Genomic DNA, 12841 nt, shown 5'->3' on the forward strand with positions numbered 1-12841 from the left:
CTGCATTCTTCTAAATCACACTGATATCCTCACGTGTAAGGGATCCATTATTAGTATGAATATGGACCACCTGAGCATGACAACGCCGAACACTTGCCTGCAGATATTAAAATGCCTCCTCTTTAACACAGACATTGTGCCCTCATGGCCAACCTTGGCTCTTGTAACGTTCAAAATGCTCAGGCACCCTGAAGCCCTGAAGGGCACGGTTACTGCTAATAAAGAGCACACTTCAACCTCAGGACATTCTCACTCCTCTCCCATTGATCCCCTTGACATTGTCTAAAGTAATGGTGTGGACTTCCAGAGCATGTTCAATACCTCTATTGCTGCCAGACATCACCATTTGGAATTAGTATCAATAACCTCGGCGAGAGCTCAGGTGAGGGGGTGCGCATCGCTGCACCCTGAGTTTGTGACGAGAGCCTTGTCCCCACAATAGACACAGCTACCGGGTGAGAGACACTCAAGTTGGACATTTGAGCGCCAGGACAATAATGCATCAGAGCTTCATCACCTTGAGTTGGCAAAGTGCCCCCATTTGTTGGTGAGCTTAGCAGATGTATACTCTGAAAGTGAAAAGCGGTTGGCTGACAGCAGTGCACACAAGCTCTGAGTATGAGCTCATAGCCTGAAAACACCGCCGAGAGACAGTGGGCATGTGGAGCTGCACCTGATATTTCCCTTCTCCCTGTGTAAACACATCGCTCCTTGTACATGACACCCTCGCCTTTCACGGACACAGACAAGATAGAACATTTCTGTCTCAATCACACAACCGAGAACAAATAGGAACAGGACATGACCCGACAAAGCCTTTGAATGAGGTCTATTGCACAAACAAATTCAACATTAAGATTGAGAAATCACTGATGTTGAGAATGATCAGTAAATAGACACACACTGCGGTGATAGGGAAACACACAACATAGACGAGAGAGCCATGGTGGTAACATCGGAGATAAGTGGAGGAGGGGACCATGGTGCCAAACCTGATTGACAGCAACACATGATTGTTCGTGGTGTCCCGGAGTCACCTGGCTGGATGACCCCGGGGTGTCATCCGCTGGTTCCCCTCACTATGGTTCATGAAGGAAAGGAGGCAAACACAAGAGGAAATGTGAAATGAGTGCGATTCTATTTATATTTATGTACACGATACACGCATTGTGAACACCCACATCACAATTATGCTTCTAAATCCTTCTAATTTTTCTAATGCTACCGCTATGTCTTGGTTCTTCCCCGACATCCACAGTGGATGTGGAGGCATCCTGCTGACTGCTACGCCCTGCTGTCAGTGATGACCTTGGCGGGTGTCTTCTGCCGGGCTGAGTGTTGGAGGGGCCCCAGCCTTTAGTGGGTGTCCTGCAGTGGGCAAGATGCACCCTCCTCGGCCTGTGGAGCTGAAGGTGATGACGTCACAGGAAGAGGGGTTTTGGATTGTCCGGGATGTCCGGAGTCACCTGGATGGATGACCCCAGGGTTCCCATCCACTGGTCCCCCTCCCTATGGTTCCTGAGGATCCCTGGTTGACTCCTTGGGAAGAAGGGACAGCTGGAGATCTTCTTGCCCCGCAGTCCCTTTTTCATTGTCACTAATGGATGCCACCAAGTGCTGTGATCAGATTGTGACACCTGTAATTGATCAACACCTGTGTTGATTCCCAGTTCTCCCCTTTCTTTATTTTTGCTGTTATCATTTTGATCCATGATGCTGAATGGAGAACACTGTGCTAGACTTTGGACAGCGGAACGCAGACGGCACCTGAGTAATCGGTGGGACTTGTTTCAATTGCTTGGCTGGTGGCCAACGAATTGGCCAAAAGGCCATATTCTGCCCAGTGATTGGGTCCTGCCTGAGCGGGATGATTTTTAGAGAGCCAGGCGAAAGATAGTTGGTGTCGTGGATGCTCAGAGGAAAGAAGCTGCTCTCTTTCCCCCCTCTCCAGAAAAGCTGCTGTATTTCTGAAACTGCAGAGACCTGAATGAACCTACAGTGAAAACCACTACAGATTGGAAACAAACCTCGAACCGACAGCCTAAACTGAAGAAAGGTGTGCTAGAAACAACCATCTGAAACAAAGACTCTTATCCTTTTTACTTTTATCATTATTTTACACTTCTCTTTTCCCCTTTATCTTTGTCTGTCATGTGTTTGTGTAGAGGATGGGGTGAGTTTAACTGGTGGGGGGGGGGGGTGGTTGGAATTAGATAATAGGTAATCTGTTTCATTTGCTACATATTTAAGCATCGTTATTGTTATTAATAAAAATTAATTGTGTTTAAATTTACAAACCTGGTGACTGTAGTTATTGGGCAGCCAAGAGCCAAAAACATTTGGGTGTTTCCTCAGAATTATTTATTAATTTGAATTGTGCTGTGACTCTAGGTGAAATGGCGCTGGAATTGACTGCGCATCAGCCCAGGAGGTTGTAACCCACTGAGTCTACACTAGAACTAGGCACAATTAGGAATTGTGTTGTGTGTCTCTGCGCTGGTGGAGGGCGTGGGTGAACACTGTGCTGGGCCCTTCAAAGATGCTGTCCTCATGTTCCTCATTGGAGGCATCCTTGAGATTGGGGCTAAGGGCCTGGCTGACTGAATGCCTTGGATGCTTAACAAAGATACTTGTGAAAGAAAGCAGAGATCGCTAGTACATGGCAGCTGAATAACAAACAGAGCAGTGCACTCACAGTAGCTTTGAGAGATAAGCTGGTGCAGGATCTTCACATGTTATCTTTACCATCAGTGCAGGCATGTTCCATGTCATCTCTTGCCAGTTTATGGTTCTTTTCTTGAACTCACCCTTGTACCCTTTACCACCCCCGGTTTAGGCCTTCTCCCTTTTATCATGCACAAGCTTGTCAGATCCCAGGAACCAGCTGCCCTCTAGACAGATGTCATGCCTCTGGAAAAGGTTATTCCATCCCTGCTGCACATGCTGATTCAGAGCCAGACTTTACAGGAGGGAGTGTCAGCAACATTCCAGTGCCTGCTAGTACAACTGGAGAAGTCCAATCACTTTCAGGTACAGGAGATGGTTCCGACATGCATTGCACCCAGGCCAACACTGAAAGGGTGGCGTCTGCAGTAGAAAGCCTGGGGCAAGGAGTCAGAGCCATGTGACAGGATGTCTAAGGCTTGGGTCACACTGTGATGTCCATGGCTGATTCACTGGACTGGAGAGCCAGCCACAGGTGGACATGACTGGGCACAGATGAACATTGCTGCGGCACTCCAGAGCCTGACCAATCACAAACAATCATGTCTGAGAACGTCGAGAGCATTGGCCAAACACTGGGGACAATATCCAGACACAGAGGGGCATGTCCGAAGGACTGAGGGACGCAACGCAGTTACAGAAGGAAATGTCAAGGCACTGAGGTCTATGGCCCACTCACTGAGGGACATGTCTGAAGGACTGAGGGACGCAACGCAGTTGCAGAAGAAAATGTCAAGGCACTGAGGGCTATGGCCCACTCACTGAGGGACATGGCCCAGTCACAGAGTACCATGGTTCAGACAATGTCGGGCCGCTAGAATTGGCAGCTCCAGGCGACATTGAGGCCTCTGGAGCTCCCTCCAGCTGCCCCTCTGTCCGATAGAGCAGCCCAAGGGCCAGCGAGCACTTCGATGGAGGAGGCAGTGATGGGGCCCATCACAGGGCCTCCCGCCAGGGAGTTGCTGGAGGTTTCCAGATCGTCTGAATCGTCCACTCCTGCCACTGGCTCATCTCCGAGGAAGCGAGCTGGATAGGCTGACACGCCATCACCTGTTGCCTGGGCTTCTCCAGGTCCAGGCCCCATAAAGGATGCCCGTTATGGGCATCATGGGCTAGAGGACATGGAAATCAGCCAACTACTTCCACTCTTGATGTGCAATCTGGGGGGATTCCTAGAAGGAGCGGGAGGCTACAGAAGCTTAGAAAGATCCAGGACCACTAAGTTGGCGCAGATGTAATTGCACAGTTAGTCGGGGGAAGGGGACACCCCACAGGCCCTCTATCCTCACCCAGAACGGACAGGACATGAAAGCAGCAGTTTGTGACTCCTTGGCATGACCCAAACCTTGCTGAATCTCTCATCGGCCTCCCCTCCCACAAACAGATTACCCTTAAACACACAAATGCTTTTTGCCTCTATTACTCCTTATGGTAGCAAGTTCCACATTCTGGCCACGCACTCTGAGTAAAGAAGTTCATGCTGAGCTTTAACAGAATGAGTATTAAATTAGAAAGCAAATTTATTTTTTTGGTTTTGATTCACGTTTCTCTGTAGCCCGAACTGAAAATTGTTTCTGTGTGTGTGTGTGTGGGGGGGGGGGGGGGGGGGGGGGTTTTGGCTTAGCCCGTGAAACGCTGTGAGGGAGGTTTTTCAGCCTGGGTATAATCTCCTCTAATATTCCAGTGTGACATTTTCCACATTTTTTCTTCCCATAGCCCCTCTGAGAAAGCATTTGGGATTAGAGTCAATTTGTACCAAATCTAAAGGTGTCTGTGTGAGGTGTATTAATTTTCACTGGGGAATGCAGTGAAATAAATCCTGTTTATTTCATTAAGCAGCCTGAGCGTGCCTGAGACTGCATATTTTCCTTAGCTAAGTCTAAATGCCATGAAAACCCGGATAATAAATGAGGAGTTTAAATGACTTAAACTACTTTTTACAGCTTTTGTTGAAGGTGCTATATTTCACTGCGCAGTAATTAAGTTGCAGTGAAGATACATTATGTGCATTGGTAAGACCTCTGTTCGAAGGTCCTGCTTTTGTTCTTGTTCCTTAGTGCTGTGTGATGCCTGATGCAAGAGGCAGTTGAAATAGCAGCTGTTACTCTGGAGAAAGCTGTTTCAGTTATACTGTTAAATGGTATCGCAGCAAAATCCCTATTCTGTGTTAAGCATACATAACAATACCAAAGATATAGACCTAAGTACTTGGAGTCATTCCATTCCAGTACAGTTCTGAGGCTGATCTCGTAGTCCAGCAGTGAAGAGATCAGTGATCAATACAATGCTGTGGGACTGGAAGGGAATTGGAGATTCAAAACAGAGCTATCTCTGTGGAGTATTTCAATTGAACTTTCACCATCATAAATATTTGTCAATATGGTTTATTCTTAACAGGTTTTCTCCTGCGGATTTACAAAAATCGAGTACTTACGTTAATCTCTTGACCAATATAAGTATCAGAAAATGAAGCAAATTAGTTGCAGAACACATGCCTTCCAGCTGTATTATATATCTGTCCTAATTAATACCTTGAATAGCATCACTAATAATTGACTTAGAGCCATAAAATCCCTACAGTGCAGAAAGAGGCTATTCGTCCCATCAAGTTTCCATCGACCCTCTGAAAGCACACCTTACTTAGGCCCACTCCCCGTCCCTACCTCCGTAACCCCACCTAACCTGCAGATCTTTGCACTGTGGGAGTAAACTGGAGCACCCTGAGGAAAACCTCTACTCTTGATCGGCAGACGTTCTGCCAACAAAGTCAGCACCCCGCTTGGGAGGCTGTGGCCGTGGTTGTGAGCTCCAGCTCACTCCATAAGGAGACGGACCTGCAGTGTCATGCAGCCAGGGGGAGTCTGCCTTCTGTCATGTCCCGCAGCACCACTTAACACACCCCTCACCTCTCCATGGTAATCTCACTCCCAACCCCTTGTGGGGCCCCAACACTTGCCATACCAATCCCCCCCCCCCCCCCCCCCCCCCCCCCCCGGCCACCCCTCCTTTATACCCTCAGTAGCTCCTCTACTTCTCACATCCTCAGTGCTACTCACCCCCCAAGCATGTTAGACTACACCACCATCTGATCTGACATGACTTCCGCCTACACCCACCCCACCTGTCTCATTGGAGCACACCCAGCGTGAGCAAGCACAACCAACCAGAGTTATGCCGGAGCTGAAGACCCTAACCCCATTCGAGGTATGAACACTTTAGCTTTTCGGGGAGCAGCAGGACCGGACCTGTGCAGAGGGCGAGGGGACAAAGGCACAAATGAGAATCCTCAACACATCCAGACATGGCGCGAGATTCACGTGAGTGACCTTTCTCCTGTCAGTGTTCCCCTGTCCCACACTAATGTCATCTCCCTGACATTGAGGGTCAATCAGCAGACCAGCCCGGACCATCCCAGTGCCCTCTGGACATGACAGACACGAGCATTTCTGAGGGAAACATCTTGGAGCCCAGAATTGATGAGGCATCACAGCTGTCACCTGCACCTTCCACCAGTGCAGATACTCTCACCTTGGTGGGAATAAGTAATAGGCAGGCTTCTGGATTACTCGCTGGTGACACCCTTACACCTGAATATCCACATAAGACAGAGGCAGGAACATCCCAACAATCTGGCACTCAGAAGGATCCCAGGACTCTGCTGAGTTCCCGGCTGATGACATGCACCTGGGTCCGGTTGTCCCCGAGCTGCTGGAGCGACCAAGGCAGAGTGACGAGTGCCTGAAAGGAGTGGCAGAATCCCTCCTCAGACTGCAAGGCCAACTGGAGGAGTCCATCTGGAGGAATCACTTACTGTCTGAGGAGGAGGTGCCATCACTCCGAAGCAATGAGACCAACACTGCTACGGTGGCATCCACAGTGAAGACCTTGATGCAGGACGTGCACTGCATTGCGGGGGATGTCCGCTCCATGGCCCAGTTCCTGACCACCTTGGCTGAGGGCTTGAGCTCCATGGTGCAGTGCTTCAACTGCATGGTGCAGGCACTGCTGGTAGTCTTCTTTAATTCTGCCGCTTTATCCCATGGCGGAGCCCAGAGTCCGCCGAGCAGCCGAAGGGAAGAGGATCAGCAGGAGCCCGCTCAGGGGCCTGCCATCCAGGGGATTCTGGGGGTGCCCAGTCCACATGATACCCCCCTCCCTGTAAGCGACTCACCTCCTGCCCCGCACATCGAGGAGGGCTGCCCAAAAGCAGGCGCGGAACCCTCAACGTCCCGACCCTCTAAGGAACGCTCGACAAGGTCATATCAGGAAACAGGGTGTGGAAGTCAACAGACCGCTTCAACCTCAGTTGTGCATGCTGGGGACACACCTAGATGTATCAGGAACATGTGGAAGGCTAAGAAGCGATGGGCACCTTGTGGACACGGGTGAATAAACACACCATTAGAGAAATACTGCCATTGTAAAAATTAGCTTGTATTAAAATTTACTTTGTTCACCCATAAAGAGCCTCCTTGCTGTCGTGCTATGGCGCCATGCTCCATAGGCCCTCATGCAAACTTGGTGCTCCTACCTCTGCAGTGAGAGAATGGCTACTCTTTGTCTCTCCCACATCCCACACTAATGACGCAGTAAAGCTATGATAATCCTGGCACATGCCCCCCAGGGCCGCCTCCCATCACCCCCAAAGCAATGTTCAGGCTTCTCATGTCTGCAAGAATTCTATAACTATGAGGATGCCATTGGCGGAAAATGTGTGAGAGTCTGTCCATCTTGTCAGTAGGTGGAGTTAAACACTGGGGCCCCTGACCTCAGAGGAGCAGTAGCCGCAGAGATTTGTCACTCAACTGCTCTGTGCCCCGAGATTGCCCTGTTCATTGGAGTGTTGCTTTCAGCTCTCTGTCAGGCAGGAGTCAGACATATTTCAGAGGATTAGAGGAACATCGTTCTATCCTCGCTGCCGATCACCATCATTCTCCTGCAGCATCTGGCTAATCACATTAGCACACGATTCATGAATGGTGTGACCATTCACCAGAGTAGTGAAATGTGTAAGACCCGATGAGGGGGTGAATTGTGATACCCTAAACCTTTTCTTTATTTGCTCATGGGATGTTGGCCTCGCTGGATGGGCCAGCATATCGCCGATCCCTGAGCACATTGAAGAGTCAACCACGTTGCTATTGAGTCATATGTAAGCCACACCAGGTAAGTGTGACAGATTTCCTTCCCTAAAGGACATTAATGAACCAGATGGGTTCGTACCACAATTGACAATGGTTTCATGGTTATCATTAGACACCTAATTCCAGATTTTCATTGAATTCAATTTTCCCCATCTGCCATGGCGGAATTTGAACCTGGAACCCCAGAGCATTGTCCTGGATCTCTGGATTACTAGTCCAGTGGCAATATCACTACTCCACTGCCTCCCCGAGATGTTTTTCTATATATCCTGGTCAACCCAAAGCTGAGAGGCTATGAGGGTATCCCTAACCCTGTATCCCAAGCAGGCCCTGTCCATTGCCGAGGTCCTTCTTCTGTTTCCTCCGCAGGTTGCCCCTCAATGCCCTCTTCGACCTCCTGTTCTTCAGAGGAGATGTGGCGCTCCTTCATTTCCTCCTCGTTCAGCTGCTCGCCCTACTGCAGTGCTGCATTCTACAGTGCGCAGCAGAACACTATGATGTGGACCATCCTCTGGGGGCTGTATTGGAGGGCTTCCACCGACCGATCCTGGCAGTGGAATTACACCTTGAACAGGTCGATCGACTGCTCGACCAGCGCACAAGTGGGCACATGAGCCTCATAGAACCAAGTCTCAGCAGGTGTTTGGGGCCTTTGCAATGGTGTCATCAGCCACGTCCTGGGTTGATACCCTGAGCTCGATTCACCATTTGGGAGACAATGGGCGGGATTCTCCGCTGGTGGGATTCTCCATTTTGCCGGTGCCCGGGGGTTCCTGACGGCGTGGGGCAGCCCCACAATGGGAAGCCCTATTGAGAATCCCGCCGGCAGGTCGGGGCAGAAATTTGGCGTGGCGGGGTGGAGAATCCAGCCCTAAGTGTACCCATTGGGACTGAGTAGTGTGGAATTTGGGTTTCCATTAGTAGACCTATTCGTCCCTCGATTCAGGACATACAAATGGGCCAGCATCCTGCTGGCGAGAATTTATAACAATTCCCGACCTAGCGGACGGTGTAATTGATAGGGCCAGAAATAGCGCTAAAAAGCCTGATAGCTGGAGCTATTTATTTTTTTAAATATTTTATTAAAGTTTTCATATTTAACAAACACAATCCGAACTACAACACAACTCTGAAAATTGTTCATAGTACAATTGTCGTGCTAACAACACAAAAAATCAGAGATATGGAAAAACACATAACAAAGGCCATAACCAAAACCATCCCGCCTATCCCCCCAACCCTACCAATAACCCCTAATTCCTTCCCAACAGCTGATGATAATTAAGTCATTAAAGTGAGAAATAAATGGCTGCAAACTCAGGTGGAATCCCTCTGCCGATCCCCTGATAGTGTACTTGACCTCATAAGGTCACCCAACCAGACCGAGGCTCGAGGCAGTGTAGGCGCTCTCCATCCCAGCAGAACCCGCCTTTGGGCTAGCCGTGAGGCAAAGGCGAACGCATCTACCTTCACCCCTGCACGTTGCCCAAGTGAGTCCAACACCCCGGAAATGGGCACCAACGGGCAAGGCTCCATCCAGAGCAATGTATTTTTAAATAAATTTAGAGTACCCGATTATTTTTTTCCAATTAAGGGGCAATTTAGCATGGCCAATCCACCTCGCCTGCACATCTTTGGGTTGTCCGGGCGAAACCCACGCAAACACAGGGAGAATGTGCAAACTCCACACGGACAGTGACCCAGAGCCTGGATCGAACCTGGGAGCTAGGTGCCATGAGGCAGCAGTGCTAACTCACTGCGCCACCGTGCTGCCCGCTCCAGATCAATGTTAAGAACTGCTGACATGGGTGCTAAAGAAGGAGACCCAAAAGCTCACCATCTTTGGGCACGTCCAGAACATGCTGGTATGGTCGGCAGGCCCAAGAGAACACCGTTCGCACCTGTCCTCCACTCCATCAAAGAACCCGCATATCTACCATTACTGGTACGAGCTGGTCTGAGAATTGTTTGTAAAATTCAATGGGATATGCATCAGAGCCCGGAGTCTTGTTCGTCTACATCGACCCCATAACCCTTAGCCCCTCATCCGTGTCCAATGGGGTCTCCAGCTCCTCCCTACTCTCCTCTTTTATGGGAAGGGCACCTTGTCTAGAAATTCCGCTATATCTGACACTTCCTCCGCCGGCTCTGACCTATACAGATCCCTGTAGAAAGCCTCAAATGCCACATTGACATCTCTCGGTGCTGCCACTAAACTACCCCTCTAGTTTGTAATGTGAGTGTCCTTTTAAGAAATGTTTCTGCCTTATCACATGGCTTCAGTGATGTCATTGTGTGGGTGGAGCTGGGCTGTGGCTCTGTGAGTTTACTTTCGCTTTTGATTTTTACTTTTGCTTTGAGTTTGGACGGCTTTGTACTGCACAGGTTGAAAGAGGGGTTTCTCTACATTTTTAAAACTGTTTCCAGACTGCTTGATAACTTAAATGAAATAATTGCTTCCTGGAAGGAATTCAAACCTGCTGTTTGGAAAGGAAACAAGAGCATCAATACCAAGTCTTATACCAGTAAGAGTGCCATATGCTGGGCTACACCTTTGAAAAGGGGGTTCTGGTTTTTACTTGGATCTTGTTATTAAATTGGAACAGTAAAGGGGGGATTCATTAAAGGTTATATAGATTACTGTAGCTGTGTGGGGTGTTTATGTTTGTAGTTGATAATAATACTTGCATGTGTGTGTTTATACACATGTTAACTAAATTTGTGGAATAAAGTTTTTTTTTATTAAAAGTGCCTAAGAACTCTGTCAAATAACACCTGAAAGGCAGGCTCTTGTGCTCATCCCAGCCACATTCAATAAACAGTTGTAGATCAGGTGAACTCCATGATATACTTTGGAGTTTTTCTAAACGCTGGCCCATAACAAGTTCCTGACCTATGTAATCTCCTGATCGGCTGCCAGTCACTTCAGTTGGTGCACCAACTTAGGACCTGCCTTCCCCCCGTGCTCACATACTACGCCTCTCGCGCATTGTACCTGTTTCGCCGTATTGCCAGCAGATACCAAAACAAACTGCACCTGGAGCCGTTTCCTGGTTGCAACAACTCCAGGGTTTTAGCTTCTGAGTAGCGGCTGTCTGTTTCGAGGATCTCCCTGACTTTCCTCCTTCACTGTTCTATCTAAATATGCTTTACATGAGATCACCTCTCCTCTTATCACCAGTTTAAGTGCCTCCCATAGTGTAGAGGGAAAGACGTATCCATTGCTGTCAAACCCGATGTACCCCTCAACGTTCCCGGCTACGCGATTGTAGAACTCCATAGCAGCCAGTAATAATAATAATCGCTTATTGTCACAATTAGGCGTCAACGAAGTTACTGTGAAAAGCCCCTAGTCGCTACATTCCGGCACCTGTTCGGGGAGGCTGGTACAGGTAGTGCCCTCTGGATGGGATCTGTCCCTAGCTCAAGATCTACAAAATGTGGACCATGATCAGAGATCACTATCCCCGAATATTCTGCTTTTCTGACTCCCAGGAGCAGAGACTTATCAAACAAAAAAAAGTCTATTCTTGAGTAGACCTCATGTACATGTCAGAAAAAGGAAAATTCCCAATGATGTGGATGCAGGACTCTCCACAGGTCCGATTCCCCCATCTGCTCAATGAAAGTTTGAAGCTCTGTCACCATCCCTGAGAGATCGAGATTTAGGCTTGATCGGTCCATTTCCAACACGCAGTTAAAGATCCCCTCCAAGACTAATTGTGTGTCCAAATCAGGGATGGAGGTTAGCAAACATTTGTTGAATGCTACATCATCCCAATTAGCGACATCTACATTCACCATAACTACCAGAGTACCTGCCAAAGACCCACTCACAATTACATACCTACCATTAGGGTCAGGCACAACCTCAGGGGTCGAAAAAGGCACTTGCTTATCAATCAAAATCACTGTGCCTTGGGCTCTACCACCAAAGCCCGAGTGGAGCAAGTGGTCTACCCACCCCTTCCAGAGACTGGTCTGATCCCTCACCCACAAATGGGGCTTCTGCAAAAACACCACATCAGCGTTTCAGCTCTTTAGTTGGGAGATGGGAAAAGACTCTTGATCTCTTCACTGGGCCACCCATTCCTCTTACGTTCCAGATGACCAGTTGAATTAAGGGGTTCCCACACCCCCTCCTTCCGGAATCAGCCCATTCCACCACCAGGGATAAGCAAATAAACCTTTAATAGGTATCAATAAAAGGACCTCCAAGATGAAAGACAGTCACACCTCCAGAAAAACATCAGGAATGTTCCAGATCAACCATCAGCCAGCTAACACCTCCACACTTATTTCCCCCCCAAATCCCCGAGCTGGAACCAAACCCATAGCTTCAGCACCCCCACCCCTCACCCCCAGTCCAGCCCACATACTAAGCACGCCAAACCAGTCTGTACTGGTTCGCCAGCATTATGCACTACTAGCGAGGTAGGTCCCATCAGGACAATGCAAGGGACAAGATCATTGCCTAAAATGAGCTTGAACTATTTCTCAGAAGAGAAGAGATGGGCGGCACGATAGCACAATGGTTAGCACTGTTGCTTCACAGTGCCAGCGACCCGGGTTCACTTCCCGGCTTGGGTCACTGTCTGTGCAGAGTCGACACGTTCTCCCCGTTTCTGTGTGGGTTTCCTCCAGGTGCTCCGGTTTCCTCCCATAGTCCAGAAATGTGCAGGTTAGGTGGATTGACCATGCTAAATTGCCCCTTAGTGTCTAAAGGTTAGTTGGAGTTACATGGTTATGGGGATAGGGCGGGAGTGTAGGCCTAGGCAGGCTACTGTTTCAGAGGGTCAGTGTAGACCCAATGCGTCGAATGGCCTTCTTCTGCACTGTAGAGATTTTATGATTCTTCTCCATGATAATAATGCATGTGTCACTGGTGAGGCCAGCATTTAGCAACCATCTCTAATTGGCCTTGGCGGTGAGCTGCCTTCTTGTGTACAACTGCTTGGCTTGCTGCAGGCCAT

The sequence above is a fragment of the Scyliorhinus canicula genome, chromosome 1 (genome assembly GCF_902713615.1).
Source record: "Scyliorhinus canicula chromosome 1, sScyCan1.1, whole genome shotgun sequence".
Lineage (NCBI taxonomy): Eukaryota > Metazoa > Chordata > Chondrichthyes > Carcharhiniformes > Scyliorhinidae > Scyliorhinus > Scyliorhinus canicula.